The sequence below is a fragment of the Argiope bruennichi genome, chromosome X2 (assembly GCF_947563725.1).
Source record: "Argiope bruennichi chromosome X2, qqArgBrue1.1, whole genome shotgun sequence".
In the NCBI taxonomy this organism is placed as follows: Eukaryota; Metazoa; Arthropoda; class Arachnida; order Araneae; family Araneidae; genus Argiope; species Argiope bruennichi.
This window is the reverse complement of record NC_079163.1, coordinates 38269026-38287891: the sequence shown is the minus strand read 5'-3', so window position 1 is coordinate 38287891 and position 18866 is coordinate 38269026. Positions and strand designations below refer to the sequence as shown.

Genomic DNA, 18866 nt, shown 5'->3' with positions numbered 1-18866 from the left:
CTTTAAGTGAACAGTACAATTGGAAGTTAAATATTAAACTGAGAATAATGAGATCTAATATTCTGTTGCAGCTGCAACAAGAATAAAGAATGAAAAATACAAATATAAAGTGTCAAGAAGAAAAAACATTGATTTTATGAAATAAATTCATGATTTGTTGTATCAAGACACATTTCTCCAATTCAAGGTCAAAGGACCAATTTATAATTCATGCTACTTTTTTCTCATCCCTTACATTGAAACACATTTAAATATGAGCACAAAGTGGTAATTCAATAAAAAAACTTGAAAATATGACAGACAAACAAAAATATACACACCTCATTCATGTCTTAAGATTAGTTTGCATTTCAACCAAGTCCCTTTCATAACTTTTTATACCTATGAAAGGAAAGAAAAAAATGTTTAAATTCAACATGCAGTATAGTTAAAGAAATGTAAAACACATACACATCAGGACATAAATAATTATTTTTAAAAATTCAGAGACTTAAAAATTTACACATCAAATCTAATTCTGAGTTTTTCGAAATACAGATTAATTATTAAGTTTATCAGAGAGAAAGCAGATTTCATTCTGCATTGACATTAGTATGTAACAGAGATTTTAGATATAATTAAAATTCAAATGTAATAACAACTGAACATACTTTTCTTGATATGCCAAAAAATTATGAATTACATTTTCAAATACCTTATATGCTAAAAAAGCAATATTTTCAGTTTTTTATTTTATAAAAAGGTTTAGAAAAGAATATAGTGGAATGAGAAACATAGTCAGTCTTACTAACACACAGAAATGCCCCAACATTTGAAATCAAAAGATATAGAATACAAACACTTTAAGTGAACAGTACAATTGGAAGTTAAATATTAAACTGAGAATAATGAGATCTAATATTCTGTTGCAGCTGCAACAAGAATAAAGAATGAAAAATACAAATAGAAAGTGTCAAGAAGCAAAAAACATTGATTTTATGCCATAAATTCATGATTTGTTGTATCAAGACACATTTCTCCAATTCAAGGTCAAAGGACCAATTTATAATTCATGTTACTTTTTTCTCATCCCTTACATTGGAACCCATTTAAATATGAGCACAAAGTAGTAATTTAATGAAAAAAACTTAAAAATATGAAAGACAAACAAAAATATACACACCTCATTCATGTCTTAAGATTAGTTTGCATTTCAACCAAGTCCCTTTCATATCTTTTTATACCTATGAAAGGAAAGAAAAAAATGTTTAAATTCAAAATGCAGTATTGTTAAAGAAATGTAAAATACATACACATCAGGACATAAAAAATTATTTTTAAAAATTCAGAGACTTAAAAATTTACACATCAAATCCCAGTCTCAGTTTTTCGAAATACAGATTAATTATTAAGTTTATCAGAGAGAAAGCAGATTTCATTCTGCATTGACATTAGTATGTAACAGAGATTTTAGATATAATTAAAATTCAAATGTAATAACAACTGAACATACTTTTCTTGATATGCCAAAAAATTAAGCTTTACATTTTCAAATACCTTATATGCTACAAAAGCAATATTTTCAGATTTTAATTTTATAAAAAGGTTCAGAAAAGAATATAGTGGAATCAGAAACATAGTCAGTCTTACTAACACACAGAAATGCCCCAACATTTGAAATCAAAAGATATAGAATACAAACACTTTAAGTGAACAGTACAATTGGAAGTTAAATATTAAACTGAGAATAATGAGATCTAATATTCTGTTGCAGCTGCAACAAGAATAAAGAATGAAAAATACAAATATAAAGTGTCAAGAAGCAAAAAACATTGATTTTATGCCATAAATTCATGATTTGTTGTATCAAGACACATTTCTCCAATTCAAGGTCAAAGGACCAATTTATAATTCATGTTACTTTTTTCTCATCCCTTACATTGGAACACATTTAAATATGAGCACAAAGTGGTAATTCAATAAAAAAACTTGAAAATATGAAAGACAAACAAAAATAAACACACCTCATTCATGTCTTAAGATTAGTTTGCATTTCAACCAAGTCCCTTTCATAACTTTTTATACCTATGAAAGGAAAGAAAAAAATGTTTAAATTCAACATGCAGTATAGTTAAAGAAATGTAAAACACATACACATCAGGACATAAATAATTATTTTTAAAAATTCAGAGACTTAAAAATTTACACATCAAATCTAATTCTGAGTTTTTCGAAATACAGATTAATTATTAAGTTTATCAGAGAGAAAGCAGATTTCATTCTGCATTGACATTAGTATGTAACAGAGATTTTAGATATAATTAAAATTCAAATGTAATAACAACTGAACATACTTTTCTTGATATGCCAAAAAATTATGAATTACATTTTCAAATACCTTATATGCTAAAAAAGCAATATTTTCAGTTTTTTATTTTATAAAAAGGTTCAGAAAAGAATATAGTGGAATGAGAAACATAGTCAGTCTTACTAACACACAGAAATGCCCCAACATTTGAAATCAAAAGATATAGAATACAAACACTTTAAGTGAACAGTACAATTGGAAGTTAAATATTAAACTGAGAATAATGAGATCTAATATTCTGTTGCAGCTGCAACAAGAATAAAGAATGAAAAATACAAATAGAAAGTGTCAAGAAGCAAAAAACATTGATTTTATGCCATAAATTCATGATTTGTTGTATCAAGACACATTTCTCCAATTCAAGGTCAAAGGACCAATTTATAATTCATGTTACTTTTTTCTCATCCCTTACATTGGAACCCATTTAAATATGAGCACAAAGTAGTAATTTAATGAAAAAAACTTAAAAATATGAAAGACAAACAAAAATATACACACCTCATTCATGTCTTAAGATTAGTTTGCATTTCAACCAAGTCCCTTTCATATCTTTTTATACCTATGAAAGGAAAGAAAAAAATGTTTAAATTCAAAATGCAGTATTGTTAAAGAAATGTAAAATACATACACATCAGGACATAAAAAATTATTTTTAAAAATTCAGAGACTTAAAAATTTACACATCAAATCCCAGTCTCAGTTTTTCGAAATACAGATTAATTATTAAGTTTATCAGAGAGAAAGCAGATTTCATTCTGCATTGACATTAGTATGTAACAGAGATTTTAGATATAATTAAAATTCAAATGTAATAACAACTGAACATACTTTTCTTGATATGCCAAAAAATTAAGCTTTACATTTTCAAATACCTTATATGCTACAAAAGCAATATTTTCAGATTTTAATTTTATAAAAAGGTTCAGAAAAGAATATAGTGGAATCAGAAACATAGTCAGTCTTACTAACACACAGAAATGCCCCAACATTTGAAATCAAAAGATATAGAATACAAACACTTTAAGTGAACAGTACAATTGGAAGTTAAATATTAAACTGAGAATAATGAGATCTAATATTCTGTTGCAGCTGCAACAAGAATAAAGAATGAAAAATACAAATATAAAGTGTCAAGAAGCAAAAAACATTGATTTTATGCCATAAATTCATGATTTGTTGTATCAAGACACATTTCTCCAATTCAAGGTCAAAGGACCAATTTATAATTCATGTTACTTTTTTCTCATCCCTTACATTGGAACACATTTAAATATGAGCACAAAGTGGTAATTCAATAAAAAAACTTGAAAATATGAAAGACAAACAAAAATAAACACACCTCATTCATGTCTTAAGATTAGTTTGCATTTCAACCAAGTCCCTTTCATAACTTTTTATACCTATGAAAGGAAAGAAAAAAATGTTTAAATTCAACATGCAGTATAGTTAAAGAAATGTAAAACACATACACATCAGGACATAAATAATTATTTTTAAAAATTCAGAGACTTAAAAATTTACACATCAAATCTAATTCTGAGTTTTTCGAATTACAGATTAATTATTAAGTTTATCAGAGAGAAAGCAGATTTCATTCTGCATTGACATTAGTATGTAACAGAGATTTTAGATATAATTAAAATTCAAATGTAATAACAACTGAACATACTTTTCTTGATATGCCAAAAAATTATGCTTTACATTTTCAAATACCTTATATGCTAAAAAAGCAATATTTTCAGTTTTTTATTTTATAAAAATGTTCAGAAAAGAATATAGTGGAATGAGAAACATAGTCAGTCTTACTAACACACAGAAATGCCCCAACATTTGAAATCAAAAGATATAGAATACAAACACTTTAAGTGAACAGTACAATTGGAAGTTAAATATTAAACTGAGAATAATGAGATCTAATATTCTGTTGCAGCTGCAACAAGAATAAAGAATGAAAAATACAAATATAAAGTGTCAAGAAGCAAAAAACATTGATTTTATGCCATAAATTCATGATTTGTTGTATCAAGACACATTTCTCCAATTCAAGGTCAAAGGACCAATTTATAATTCATGTTACTTTTTTCTCGTCCCTTAAAATTAGAACATATTTAAATATGAACACAAAGTAGTAATTTAATGAAAAAAAAAACTTGAAAATATGAAAGACAAACAAAAATATACACACCTCATTCATGTCTTAAGATTAGTTTGCATTTCAACCAAGTCCCTTTAATATCTTTTTATACCTATGAAAGGAAAGAAAAAAATGTTTAAATTCAAAATGCAGTATTGTTAAAGAAATGTAAAACACATACACATCAGGACATAAATAATTATTTTTAAAAATTCAGAGACTTAAAAATTTACACATCAAATCTAATTCTGAGTTTTTCGAAATACAGATTAATTATTAAGTTTATCAGAGAGAAAGCAGATTTCATTCTGCATTGACATTAGTATGTAACAGAGATTTTAGATATAATTAAAATTCAAATGTAATAACAACTGAACATACTTTTCTTGATATGCCAAAAAATTATGCTTTACATTTTCAAATACCTTATATGCTAAAAAAGCAATATTTTCAGTTTTTTATTTTATAAAAATGTTCAGAAAAGAATATAGTGGAATGAGAAACATAGTCAGTCTTACTAACACACAGAAATGCCCCAACATTTGAAATCAAAAGATATAGAATGCAAACACTTTAAGTGAACAGTACAATTGGAAGTTAAATATTAAACTGAGAATAATGAGATCTAATATTCTGTTGCAGCTGCAACAAGAATAAAGAATGAAAAATACAAATATAAAGTGTCAAGAAGCAAAAAACATTGATTTTATGCCATAAATTCATGATTTGTTGTATCAAGACACATTTCTCCAATTCAAGGTCAAAGGACCAATTTATAATTCATGTTACTTTTTTCTCGTCCCTTAAAATTAGAACATATTTAAATATGAACACAAAGTAGTAATTTAATGAAAAAAAAACTTGAAAATATGAAAGACAAACAAAAATATACACACCTCATTCATGTCTTAAGATTAGTTTGCATTTCAACCAAGTCCCTTTCATATCTTTTTATACCTATGAAAGGAAAGAAAAAAATGTTTAAATTCAAAATGCAGTATTGTTAAAGAAATGTAAAACACATACACATCAGGACATAAATAATTATTTTTAAAAATTCAGAGACTTAAAAATTTACACATCAAATCTAATTCTGAGTTTTTCGAAATACAGATTAATTATTAAGTTTATCAGAGAGAAAGCAGATTTCATTCTGCATTGACATTAGTATGTAACAGAGATTTTAGATATAATTAAAATTCAAATGCAATAACAACTGAACATACTTTTCTTGATATGCCAAAAAATTATGCTTTACATTTTCAAATACCTTATATGCTAAAAAAGCAATATTTTCAGTTTTTTATTTTATAAAAATGTTCAGAAAAGAATATAGTGGAATGAGAAACATAGTCAGTCTTACTAACACACAGAAATGCCCCAACATTTGAAATCAAAAGATATAGAATACAAACACTTTAAGTGAACAGTACAATTGGAAGTTAAATATTAAACTGAGAATAATGAGATCTAATATTCTGTTGCAGCTGCAACAAGAATAAAGAATGAAAAATACAAATATAAAGTGTCAAGAAGCAAAAAACATTGATTTTATGCCATAAATTCATGATTTGTTGTATCAAGACACATTTCTCCAATTCAAGGTCAAAGGACCAATTTATAATTCATGTTACTTTTTTCTCATCCCTTACATTGGAACACATTTAAATATGAGCACAAAGTGGTAATTCAATAAAAAAAACTTGAAAATATTAAAGACAAACAAAAATATACACACCTCATTCATGTCTTAAGATTAGTTTGCATTTCAACCAAGTCCCTTTCATAACTTTTTATACCTTTGAAAGGAAAGAAAAAAATGTTTAAATTCAACATGCAGTATTGTTAAAGAAATGTAAAACACATACACATCAGGACATAAATAATTATTTTTAAAAATTCAGAGACTTAAAAATTTACACATCAAATCTAATTCTGAGTTTTTCGAAATACAGATTAATTATTAAGTTTATCAGAGAGAAAGCAGATTTCATTCTGCATTGACATTAGTATGTAACAGAGATTTTAGATATAATTAAAATTCAAATGTAATAACAACTGAACATACTTTTCTTGATATACCAACAAATTAAGCTTTACATTTTCAAATACCTTATATGCTACAAAAGCAATATTTTCAGTTTTTAATTTTATAAAAAGGTTCAGAAAAGAATATAGTGGAATCAGAAACATAGTCAGTCTTACTAACACACAGAAATGAACCAACATTTGAAATCAAAAGATATAGAATACAAACACTTTAAGTGAACAGTACAATTGGAAGTTAAATATTAAACTGAGAACAATGAGATCTAATATTCTGTTGCAGCTGCAACAAGAATAAAGAATGAAAAATACAAATATAAAGTGTCAAGAAGCAAAAAACATTGATTTTATGCCATAAATTCATGATTTGTTGTATCAAGACACATTTCTCCAATTCAAGGTCAAAGGACCAATTTATAATTCATGTTACTTTTTTCTCATCCCTTACATTGGAACACATTTAAATATGAGCACAAAGTAGTAATTTAATGAAAAAAACTTAAAAATATGAAAGACAAACAAAAATATACACACCTCATTCATGTCTTAAGATAAGTTTGCATTTCAACCAAGTCCCTTTCATATCTTTTTATACCTATGAAAGGAAAGAAAAAAATGTTTAAATTCAAAATGCAGTATTGTTAAAGAAATGTAAAACACATACACATCAGGACATAAAAAATTATTTTTAAAAATTCAGAGACTTAAAAATTTACACATCAAATCCCAGTCTCAGTTTTTCGAAATACAGATTAATTATTAAGTTTATCAGAGAGAAAGCAGATTCCATTCTGCATTGACATTAGTATGTAACAGAGATTTTAGATATAATTAAAATTCAAATGTAATAACAACTGAACATACTTTTCTTGATATGCCAAAAAATTATGCTTTACATTTTCAAATACCTTATATGCTAAAAAAGCAATATTTTCAGTTTTTTATTTTATAAAAATGTTCAGAAAAGAATATAGTGGAATGAGAAACATAGTCAGTCTTACTAACACACAGAAATGCCCCAACATTTGAAATCAAAAGATATAGAATACAAACACTTTAAGTGAACAGTACAATTGGTAGTTAAATATTAAACTGAGAATAATGAGATCTAATATTCTGTTGCAGCTGCAACAAGAATAAAGAATGAAAAATACAAATATAAAGTGTCAAGAAGCAAAAAACATTGATTTTTTGCCATAAATTCATGATTTGTTGTATCAAGACACATTACTCCAATTCAAGGTCAAAGGACCAATTTATAATTTATGTAACTTTTTTCTCATCCCTTACATTAGAACACATTTAAATATGAACACAAAGTAGTAATTTAATGAAAAAAAAACTTGAAAATATGAAAGACAAACAAAAATATACACACCTCATTCATGTCTTAAGATTAGTTTGCATTTCAACCAAGTCCCTTTCATATCTTTTTATACCTATGAAAGGAAAGAAAAAAATGTTTAAATTCAAAATGCAGTATTGTTAAAGAAATGTAAAATACATACACATCAGGACATAAAAAATTATTTTTAAAAATTCAGAGACTTAAAAATTTACACATCAAATCCCAGTCTCAGTTTTTCGAAATACAGATTAATTATTAAGTTTATCAGAGAGAAAGCAGATTTCATTCTGCATTGACATTAGTATGTAACAGAGATTTTAGATATAATTAAAATTCAAATGTAATAACAACTGAACATACTTTTCTTGCTATGCCAAAAAATTATGCTTTACATTTTCAAATACCTTATATGCTAAAAACGCAATATTTTCAGTTTTTAATTTTATAAAAATATAGTGGAATGAGAAACATAGTCAGTCTTACTAACACACAGAAATGCCCCAACATTTGAAATCAAAAGATATAGAATACAAACACTTTAAGTGAACAGTACAATTAGAAGTTAAATATTAAACTGAGAATAATGAGATCTAATATTCTGTTGCAGCTGCAACAAGAATAAAGAATGAAAAATACAAATAGAAAGTGTCAAGAAGCAAAAAACATTGATTTTATGCCATAAATTCATGATTTGTTGTATCAAGACACATTACTCCAATTCAAGGTCAAAGGACCAATTTATAATTTATGTAACTTTTTTCTCATCCCTTACATTAGAACACATTTAAATATGAACACAAAGTAGTAATTTAATGAAAAAAAACTTGAAAATATGAAAGACAAACAAAAATATACACACCTCATTCATGTCTTAAGATTAGTTTGCATTTCAACCAAGTCCCTTTCATATCTTTTTATACCTATGAAAGGAAAGAAAAAAATGTTTAAATTCAAAATGCAGTATTGTTAAAGAAATGTAAAACACATACACATCAGGACATAAATAATTATTTTTAAAAATTCAGAGACTTAAAAATTTACACATCAAATCTAATTCTGAGTTTTTCGAAATACAGATTAATTATTAAGTTTATCAGAGAGAAAGCAGATTTCATTCTGCATTGACATTAGTATGTAACAGAGATTTTAGATATAATTAAAATTCAAATGTAATAACAACTGAACATACTTTTCTTGATATGCCAAAAAATTATGCTTTACATTTTCAAATACCTTATATGCTAAAAAAGCAATATTTTCAGTTTTTTATTTTATAAAAAGGTTCAGAAAAGAATATAGTGGAATGAGAAACATAGTCAGTCTTACTAACACACAGAAATGCCCCAACATTTGAAATCAAAAGATATAGAATACAAACACTTTAAGTGAACAGTACAATTGGAAGTTAAATATTAAACTGAGAATAATGAGATCTAATATTCTGTTGCAGCTGCAACAAGAATAAAGAATGAAAAATACAAATATAAAGTGTCAAGAAGCAAAAAACATTAATTTTATGCCATAAATTCATGATTTGTTGTATCAAGACACATTTCTCCAGTTCAAGGTCAAAGGACCAATTTATAATTCATGTTACTTTTTTCTCATCCCTTACATTGGAACACATTTAAATATGAGAACAAAGTGGTAATTCAATAAAAAAAACTTGAAAATATGAAAGACAAACAAAAATATACACACCTCATTCATGTCTTAAGATTAGTTTGCATTTCAACCAAGTCCCTTTCATAACTTTTTATACCTTTGAAAGGAAAGAAAAAAATGTTTAAATTCAACATGCAGTATTGTTAAAGAAATGTAAAACACATACACATCAGGACATAAATAATTATTTTTAAAAATTCAGAGACTTAAAAATTTACACATCAAATCTAATTCTGAGTTTTTCGAAATACAGATTAATTATTAAGTTTATCAGAGAGAAAGCAGATTTCATTCTGCATTGACATTAGTATGTAACAGAGATTTTAGATATAATTAAAATTCAAATGTAATAACAACTGAACATACTTTTCTTGATATGCCAAAAAATTATGCTTTACATTTTCAAATACCTTATATGCTAAAAAAGCAATATTTTCAGTTTTTTATTTTATAAAAAGGTTCAGAAAAGAATATAGTGGAATGAGAAACATAGTCAGTCTTACTAACACACAGAAATGCCCCAACATTTGAAATCAAAAGATATAGAATACAAACACTTTAAGTGAACAGTACAATTAGAAGTTAAATATTAAACTGAGAATAATGAGATCTAATATTCTGTTGCAGCTGCAACAAGAATAAAGAATGAAAAATACAAATAGAAAGTGTCAAGAAGCAAAAAACATTGATTTTATGCCATAAATTCATGATTTGTTGTATCAAGACACATTTCTCCAATTCAAGGTCAAAGGACCAATTTATAATTCATGTTACTTTTTTCTCATCCCTTACATTGGAACCCATTTAAATATGAGCACAAAGTAGTAATTTAATGAAAAAAACTTAAAAATATGAAAGACAAACAAAAATATACACACCTCATTCATGTCTTAAGATTAGTTTGCATTTCAACCAAGTCCCTTTCATATCTTTTTATACCTATGAAAGGAAAGAAAAAAATGTTTAAATTCAAAATGCAGTATTGTTAAAGAAATGTAAAATACATACACATCAGGACATAAAAAATTATTTTTAAAAATTCAGAGACTTAAAAATTTACACATCAAATCCCAGTCTCAGTTTTTCGAAATACAGATTAATTATTAAGTTTATCAGAGAGAAAGCAGATTTCATTCTGCATTGACATTAGTATGTAACAGAGATTTTAGATATAATTAAAATTCAAATGTAATAACAACTGAACATACTTTTCTTGCTATGCCAAAAAATTATGCTTTACATTTTCAAATACCTTATATGCTAAAAACGCAATATTTTCAGTTTTTAATTTTATAAAAATATAGTGGAATGAGAAACATAGTCAGTCTTACTAACACACAGAAATGCCCCAACATTTGAAATCAAAAGATATAGAATACAAACACTTTAAGTGAACAGTACAATTAGAAGTTAAATATTAAACTGAGAATAATGAGATCTAATATTCTGTTGCAGCTGCAACAAGAATAAAGAATGAAAAATACAAATAGAAAGTGTCAAGAAGCAAAAAACATTGATTTTATGCCATAAATTCATGATTTGTTGTATCAAGACACATTACTCCAATTCAAGGACAAAGGACCAATTTATAATTTATGTAACTTTTTTCTCATCCCTTACATTAGAGCACATTTAAATATGAACACAAAGTAGTAATTTAATGAAAAAAAAACTTGAAAATATGAAAGACAAACAAAAATATACACACCTCATTCATGTCTTAAGATTAGTTTGCATTTCAACCAAGTCCCTTTCATAACTTTTTATACCTATGAAAGGAAAGAAAAAAATGTTTAAATTCAACATGCAGTATTGTTAAAGAAATGTAAAACACATACACATCAGGACATAAATAATTATTTTTAAAAATTCAGAGACTTAAAAATTTACACATCAAATCCCATTCTGAGTTTTTCGAAATACAGATAATTATTAAGTTTATCAGAAAGAAAGCAGATTTCATTCTGCATTGACATTAGTATGTAACAGAGATTTTAGATATAATTAAAATTCAAATGTAATAACAAATGAACATACTTTTCTTGATATGCCAAAAAATTATTCTTTACATTTTCAAATACCTTATATGCTAAAAAAGCAATATTTTCAGTTTTTTATTTTATAAAAAGGTTCAGAAAAGAATATAGTGGAATGAGAAACATAGTCAGTCTTACTAACACACAGAAATGCCCCAACATTTGAAATCAAAAGATATAGAATACAAACACTTTAAGTGAACAGTACAATTGGAAGTTAAATATTAAACTGAGAATAATGAGATCTAATATTCTGTTGCAGCTGCAACAAGAATAAAGAATGAAAAATACAAATATAAAGTGTCAAGAAGCAAAAAACATTAATTTTATGCCATAAATTCATGATTTGTTGTATCAAGACACATTTCTCCAGTTCAAGGTCAAAGGACCAATTTATAATTCATGTTACTTTTTTCTCATCCCTTACATTGGAACACATTTAAATATGAGAACAAAGTGGTAATTCAATAAAAAAAACTTGAAAATATGAAAGACAAACAAAAATATACACACCTCATTCATGTCTTAAGATTAGTTTGCATTTCAACCAAGTCCCTTTCATAACTTTTTATACCTTTGAAAGGAAAGAAAAAAATGTTTAAATTCAACATGCAGTATTGTTAAAGAAATGTAAAACACATACACATCAGGACATAAATAATTATTTTTAAAAATTCAGAGACTTAAAAATTTACACATCAAATCTAATTCTGAGTTTTTCGAAATACAGATTAATTATTAAGTTTATCAGAGAGAAAGCAGATTTCATTCTGCATTGACATTAGTATGTAACAGAGATTTTAGATATAATTAAAATTCAAATGTAATAACAACTGAACATACTTTTCTTGATATGCCAAAAAATTATGCTTTACATTTTCAAATACCTTATATGCTAAAAAAGCAATATTTTCAGTTTTTTATTTTATAAAAAGGTTCAGAAAAGAATATAGTGGAATGAGAAACATAGTCAGTCTTACTAACACACAGAAATGCCCCAACATTTGAAATCAAAAGATATAGAATACAAACACTTTAAGTGAACAGTACAATTAGAAGTTAAATATTAAACTGAGAATAATGAGATCTAATATTCTGTTGCAGCTGCAACAAGAATAAAGAATGAAAAATACAAATAGAAAGTGTCAAGAAGCAAAAAACATTGATTTTATGCCATAAATTCATGATTTGTTGTATCAAGACACATTTCTCCAATTCAAGGTCAAAGGACCAATTTATAATTCATGTTACTTTTTTCTCATCCCTTACATTGGAACCCATTTAAATATGAGCACAAAGTAGTAATTTAATGAAAAAAACTTAAAAATATGAAAGACAAACAAAAATATACACACCTCATTCATGTCTTAAGATTAGTTTGCATTTCAACCAAGTCCCTTTCATATCTTTTTATACCTATGAAAGGAAAGAAAAAAATGTTTAAATTCAAAATGCAGTATTGTTAAAGAAATGTAAAATACATACACATCAGGACATAAAAAATTATTTTTAAAAATTCAGAGACTTAAAAATTTACACATCAAATCCCAGTCTCAGTTTTTCGAAATACAGATTAATTATTAAGTTTATCAGAGAGAAAGCAGATTTCATTCTGCATTGACATTAGTATGTAACAGAGATTTTAGATATAATTAAAATTCAAATGTAATAACAACTGAACATACTTTTCTTGCTATGCCAAAAAATTATGCTTTACATTTTCAAATACCTTATATGCTAAAAACGCAATATTTTCAGTTTTTAATTTTATAAAAATATAGTGGAATGAGAAACATAGTCAGTCTTACTAACACACAGAAATGCCCCAACATTTGAAATCAAAAGATATAGAATACAAACACTTTAAGTGAACAGTACAATTAGAAGTTAAATATTAAACTGAGAATAATGAGATCTAATATTCTGTTGCAGCTGCAACAAGAATAAAGAATGAAAAATACAAATAGAAAGTGTCAAGAAGCAAAAAACATTGATTTTATGCCATAAATTCATGATTTGTTGTATCAAGACACATTACTCCAATTCAAGGACAAAGGACCAATTTATAATTTATGTAACTTTTTTCTCATCCCTTACATTAGAGCACATTTAAATATGAACACAAAGTAGTAATTTAATGAAAAAAAAACTTGAAAATATGAAAGACAAACAAAAATATACACACCTCATTCATGTCTTAAGATTAGTTTGCATTTCAACCAAGTCCCTTTCATAACTTTTTATACCTATGAAAGGAAAGAAAAAAATGTTTAAATTCAACATGCAGTATTGTTAAAGAAATGTAAAACACATACACATCAGGACATAAATAATTATTTTTAAAAATTCAGAGACTTAAAAATTTACACATCAAATCCCATTCTGAGTTTTTCGAAATACAGATAATTATTAAGTTTATCAGAAAGAAAGCAGATTTCATTCTGCATTGACATTAGTATGTAACAGAGATTTTAGATATAATTAAAATTCAAATGTAATAACAAATGAACATACTTTTCTTGATATGCCAAAAAATTATTCTTTACATTTTCAAATACCTTATATGCTAAAAAAGCAATATTTTCAGTTTTTAATTTTATAAAAAGGTTTAGAAAAGAATATAGTGGAATGAGAAACATAGTCAGTCTTACTAACACACAGAAATGCCCCAACATTTGAAATCAAAAGATATAGAATACAAACACTTTAAGTGAACAGTACAATTAGAAGTTAAATATTAAACTGAGAATAATGGGATCTAATATTCTGTTGCAGCTGCAACAAGAATAAAGAATGAAAAATACAAATATAAAGTGTCAAGAAGAAAAAACATTGATTTTATGAAATAAATTCATGATTTGTTATATCAAGACACATTTCTCAAATTCAAGGTCAAAGGACCAATTTATAATTCATATAACTTTTTTCTCATCCCTTACATTAGAACACATTTAAATATGAACACAAAGTAGTAATTTAATGAAAAAAACTTGAAAATATGAAAGACAAACAAAAATATACACACCTCATTCATGTCTTAAGATTAGTTTGCATTTCAACCAAGTCCCTTTCATAACTTTTTATACCTATGAAAGGAAAGAAAAAAATGTTTAAATTCAACATGCAGTACTGTTAAAGAAATGTAAAACACATACACATCAGGACATAAATAATTATTTTTAAAAATTCAGAGACTTAAAAATTTACACATCAAATCCCATTCTCAGTTTTTCGAAATAGAGATTAATTATTAAGTTTATCAGAGAGAAAGCAGATTTCATTCTGCATTGACATTAGTATGTAACAGAGATTTTAGATATAATTAAAATTCAAATGTAATAACAACTGAACATACTTTTCTTGCTATGCCAAAAAATTATGCTTTACATTTTCAAATACCTTATATGCTAAAAACGCAATATTTTCAGTTTTTAATTTTATAAAAATATAGTGGAATGAGAAACATAGTCAGTCTTACTAACACACAGAAATGCCCCAACATTTGAAATCAAAAGATATAGAATACAAATACTTTAAGTGAACAGTACAATTAGAAGTTAAATATTAAACTGAGAATAATGAGATCTAATATTCTGTTGCAGCTGCAACAAGAATAAAGAATGAAAAATACAAATAGAAAGTGTCAAGAAGCAAAAAACATTGATTTTATGCCATAAATTCATGATTTGTTGTATCAAGACACATTACTCCAATTCAAGGTCAAAGGACCAATTTATAATTTATGTAACTTTTTTCTCATCCCTTACATTAGAACACATTTAAATATGAACACAAAGTAGTAATTTAATGAAAAAAAACTTGAAAATATGAAAGACAAACAAAAATATACACACCTCATTCATGTCTTAAGATTAGTTTGCATTTCAACCAAGTCCCTTTCATATCTTTTTATACCTATGAAAGGAAAGAAAAAAATGTTTAAATTCAAAATGCAGTATTGTTAAAGAAATGTAAAACACATACACATCAGGACATAAATAATTATTTTTAAAAATTCAGAGACTTAAAAATTTACACATCAAATCTAATTCTGAGTTTTTCGAAATACAGATTAATTATTAAGTTTATCAGAGAGAAAGCAGATTTCATTCTGCATTGACATTAATATGTAACCGAGATTTTAGATATAATTAAAATTCAAATGTAATAACAACTGAACATACTTTTCTTGATATGCCAAAAAATTATGCTTTACATTTTCAAATACCTTATATGCTAAAAAAGCAATATTTTCAGTTTTTTATTTTATAAAAAGGTTCAGAAAAGAATATAGTGGAATGAGAAACATAGTCAGTCTTACTAACACACAGAAATGCCCCAACATTTGAAATCAAAAGATATAGAATACAAACACTTTAAGTGAACAGTACAATTGGAAGTTAAATATTAAACTGAGAATAATGAGATCTAATATTCTGTTGCAGCTGCAACAAGAATAAAGAATGAAAAATACAAATATAAAGTGTCAAGAAGCAAAAAACATTAATTTTATGCCATAAATTCATGATTTGTTGTATCAAGACACATTTCTCCAGTTCAAGGTCAAAGGACCAATTTATAATTCTTGTTACTTTTTTCTCATCCCTTACATTGGAACACATTTAAATATGAGAACAAAGTGGTAATTCAATAAAAAAAACTTGAAAATATGAAAGACAAACAAAAATATACACACCTCATTCATGTCTTAAGATTAGTTTGCATTTCAACCAAGTCCCTTTCATAACTTTTTATACCTTTGAAAGGAAAGAAAAAAATGTTTAAATTCAACATGCAGTATTGTTAAAGAAATGTAAAACACATACACATCAGGACATAAATAATTATTTTTAAAAATTCAGAGACTTAAAAATTTACACATCAAATCTAATTCTGAGTTTTTCGAAATACAGATTAATTATTAAGTTTATCAGAGAGAAAGCAGATTTCATTCTGCATTGACATTAGTATGTAACAGAGATTTTAGATATAATTAAAATTCAAATGTAATAACAACTGAACATACTTTTCTTGATATGCCAAAAAATTATGCTTTACATTTTCAAATACCTTATATGCTAAAAAAGCAATATTTTCAGTTTTTTATTTTATAAAAAGGTTCAGAAAAGAATATAGTGGAATGAGAAACATAGTCAGTCTTACTAACACACAGAAATGCCCCAACATTTGAAATCAAAAGATATAGAATACAAACACTTTAAGTGAACAGTACAATTAGAAGTTAAATATTAAACTGAGAATAATGAGATCTAATATTCTGTTGCAGCTGCAACAAGAATAAAGAATGAAAAATACAAATAGAAAGTGTCAAGAAGCAAAAAACATTGATTTTATGCAATAAATTCATGATTTGTTGTATCAAGACACATTACTCCAATTCAAGGTCAAAGGACCAATTTATAATTTATGTAACTTTTTTCTCATCCCTTACATTAGAACACATTTAAATATGAACACAAAGTAGTAATTTAATGAAAAAAAAACTTGAAAATATGAAAGACAAACAAAAATATACACACCTCATTCATGTCTTAAGATTAGTTTGCATTTCAACCAAGTCCCTTTCATATCTTTTTATACCTATGAAAGGAAAGAAAAAAATGTTTAAATTCAAAATGCAGTATTGTTAAAGAAATGTAAAACACATACACATCAGGACATAAATAATTATTTTTAAAAATTCAGAGACTTAAAAATTTACACATCAAATCTAATTCTGAGTTTTTCGAAATACAGATTAATTATTAAGTTTATCAGAGAGAAAGCAGATTTCATTCTGCATTGACATTAGTATGTAACAGAGATTTTAGATATAATTAAAATTCAAATGTAATAACAACTGAACATACTTTTCTTGATATGCCAAAAAATTATGCTTTACATTTTCAAATACCTTATATGCTAAAAAAGCAATATTTTCAGTTTTTTATTTTATAAAAAGGTTCAGAAAAGAATATAGTGGAATGAGAAACATAGTCAGTCTTACTAACACACAGAAATGCCCCAACATTTGAAATCAAAAGATATAGAATACAAACCCTTTAAGTGAACAGTACAATTGGAAGTTAAATATTAAACTGAGAATAATGAGATCTAATATTCTGTTGCAGCTGCAACAAGAATAAAGAATGAAAAATACAAATATAAAGTGTCAAGAAGCAAAAAACATTAATTTTATGCCATAAATTCATGATTTGTTGTATCAAGACACATTTCTCCAGTTCAAGGTCAAAGGACCAATTTATAATTCATGTTACTTTTTTCTCATCCCTTACATTGGAACACATTTAAATATGAGAACAAAGTGGTAATTCAATAAAAAAAACTTGAAAATATGAAAGACAAACAAAAATATACACACCTCATTCATGTCTTAAGATTAGTTTGCATTTCAACCAAGTCCCTTTCATAACTTTTTATACCTTTGAAAGGAAAGAAAAAAATGTTTAAATTCAACATGCAGTATTGTTAAAGAAATGTAAAACACATACACATCAGGACATAAATAATTATTTTTAAAAATTCAGAGACTTAAAAATTTACACATCAAATCTAATTCTGAGTTTTTCGAAATACAGATTAATTATTAAGTTTATCAGAGAGAAAGCAGATTTCATTCTGCATTGACATTAGTATGTAACAGAGATTTTAGATATAATTAAAATTCAAATGTAATAACAACTGAACATACTTTTCTTGATATGCCAAAAAATTATGCTTTACATTTTCAAATACCTTATATGCTAAAAAAGCAATATTTTCAGTTTTTTATTTTATAAAAAGGTTCAGAAAAGAATATAGTGGAATGAGAAACATAGTCAGTCTTACTAACACACAGAAATGCCCCAACATTTGAAATCAAAAGATATAGAATACAAACACTTTAAGTGAACAGTACAATTAGAAGTTAAATATTAAACTGAGAATAATGAGATCTAATATTCTGTTGCAGCTGCGACAAGAATAAAGAATGAAAAATACAAATAGAAAGTGTCAAGAAGCAAAAAACATTGATTTTATGCAATAAATTCATGATTTGTTGTATCAAGACACATTACTCCAATTCAAGGTCAAAGGACCAATTTATAATTTATGTAACTTTTTTCTCATCCCTTACATTAGAACACATTTAAATATGAACACAAAGTAGTAATTTAATGAAAAAAAAACTTGAAAATATGAAAGACAAACAAAAATATACACACCTCATTCATGTCTTAAGATTAGTTTGCATTTCAACCAAGTCCCTTTCATATCTTTTTATACCTA

The 18866-nt window shown here is 25.9% G+C and overlaps 1 long non-coding RNA gene across 2 annotated transcripts in view; it reads right to left on the bottom strand.

The window, feature by feature from the left end:
• The window catches only part of LOC129960688 (uncharacterized), a 230998-nt gene that overhangs the window by 93066 nt on the left and 119066 nt on the right, over positions 1-18866 (bottom strand). The window lies entirely within an intron of this gene.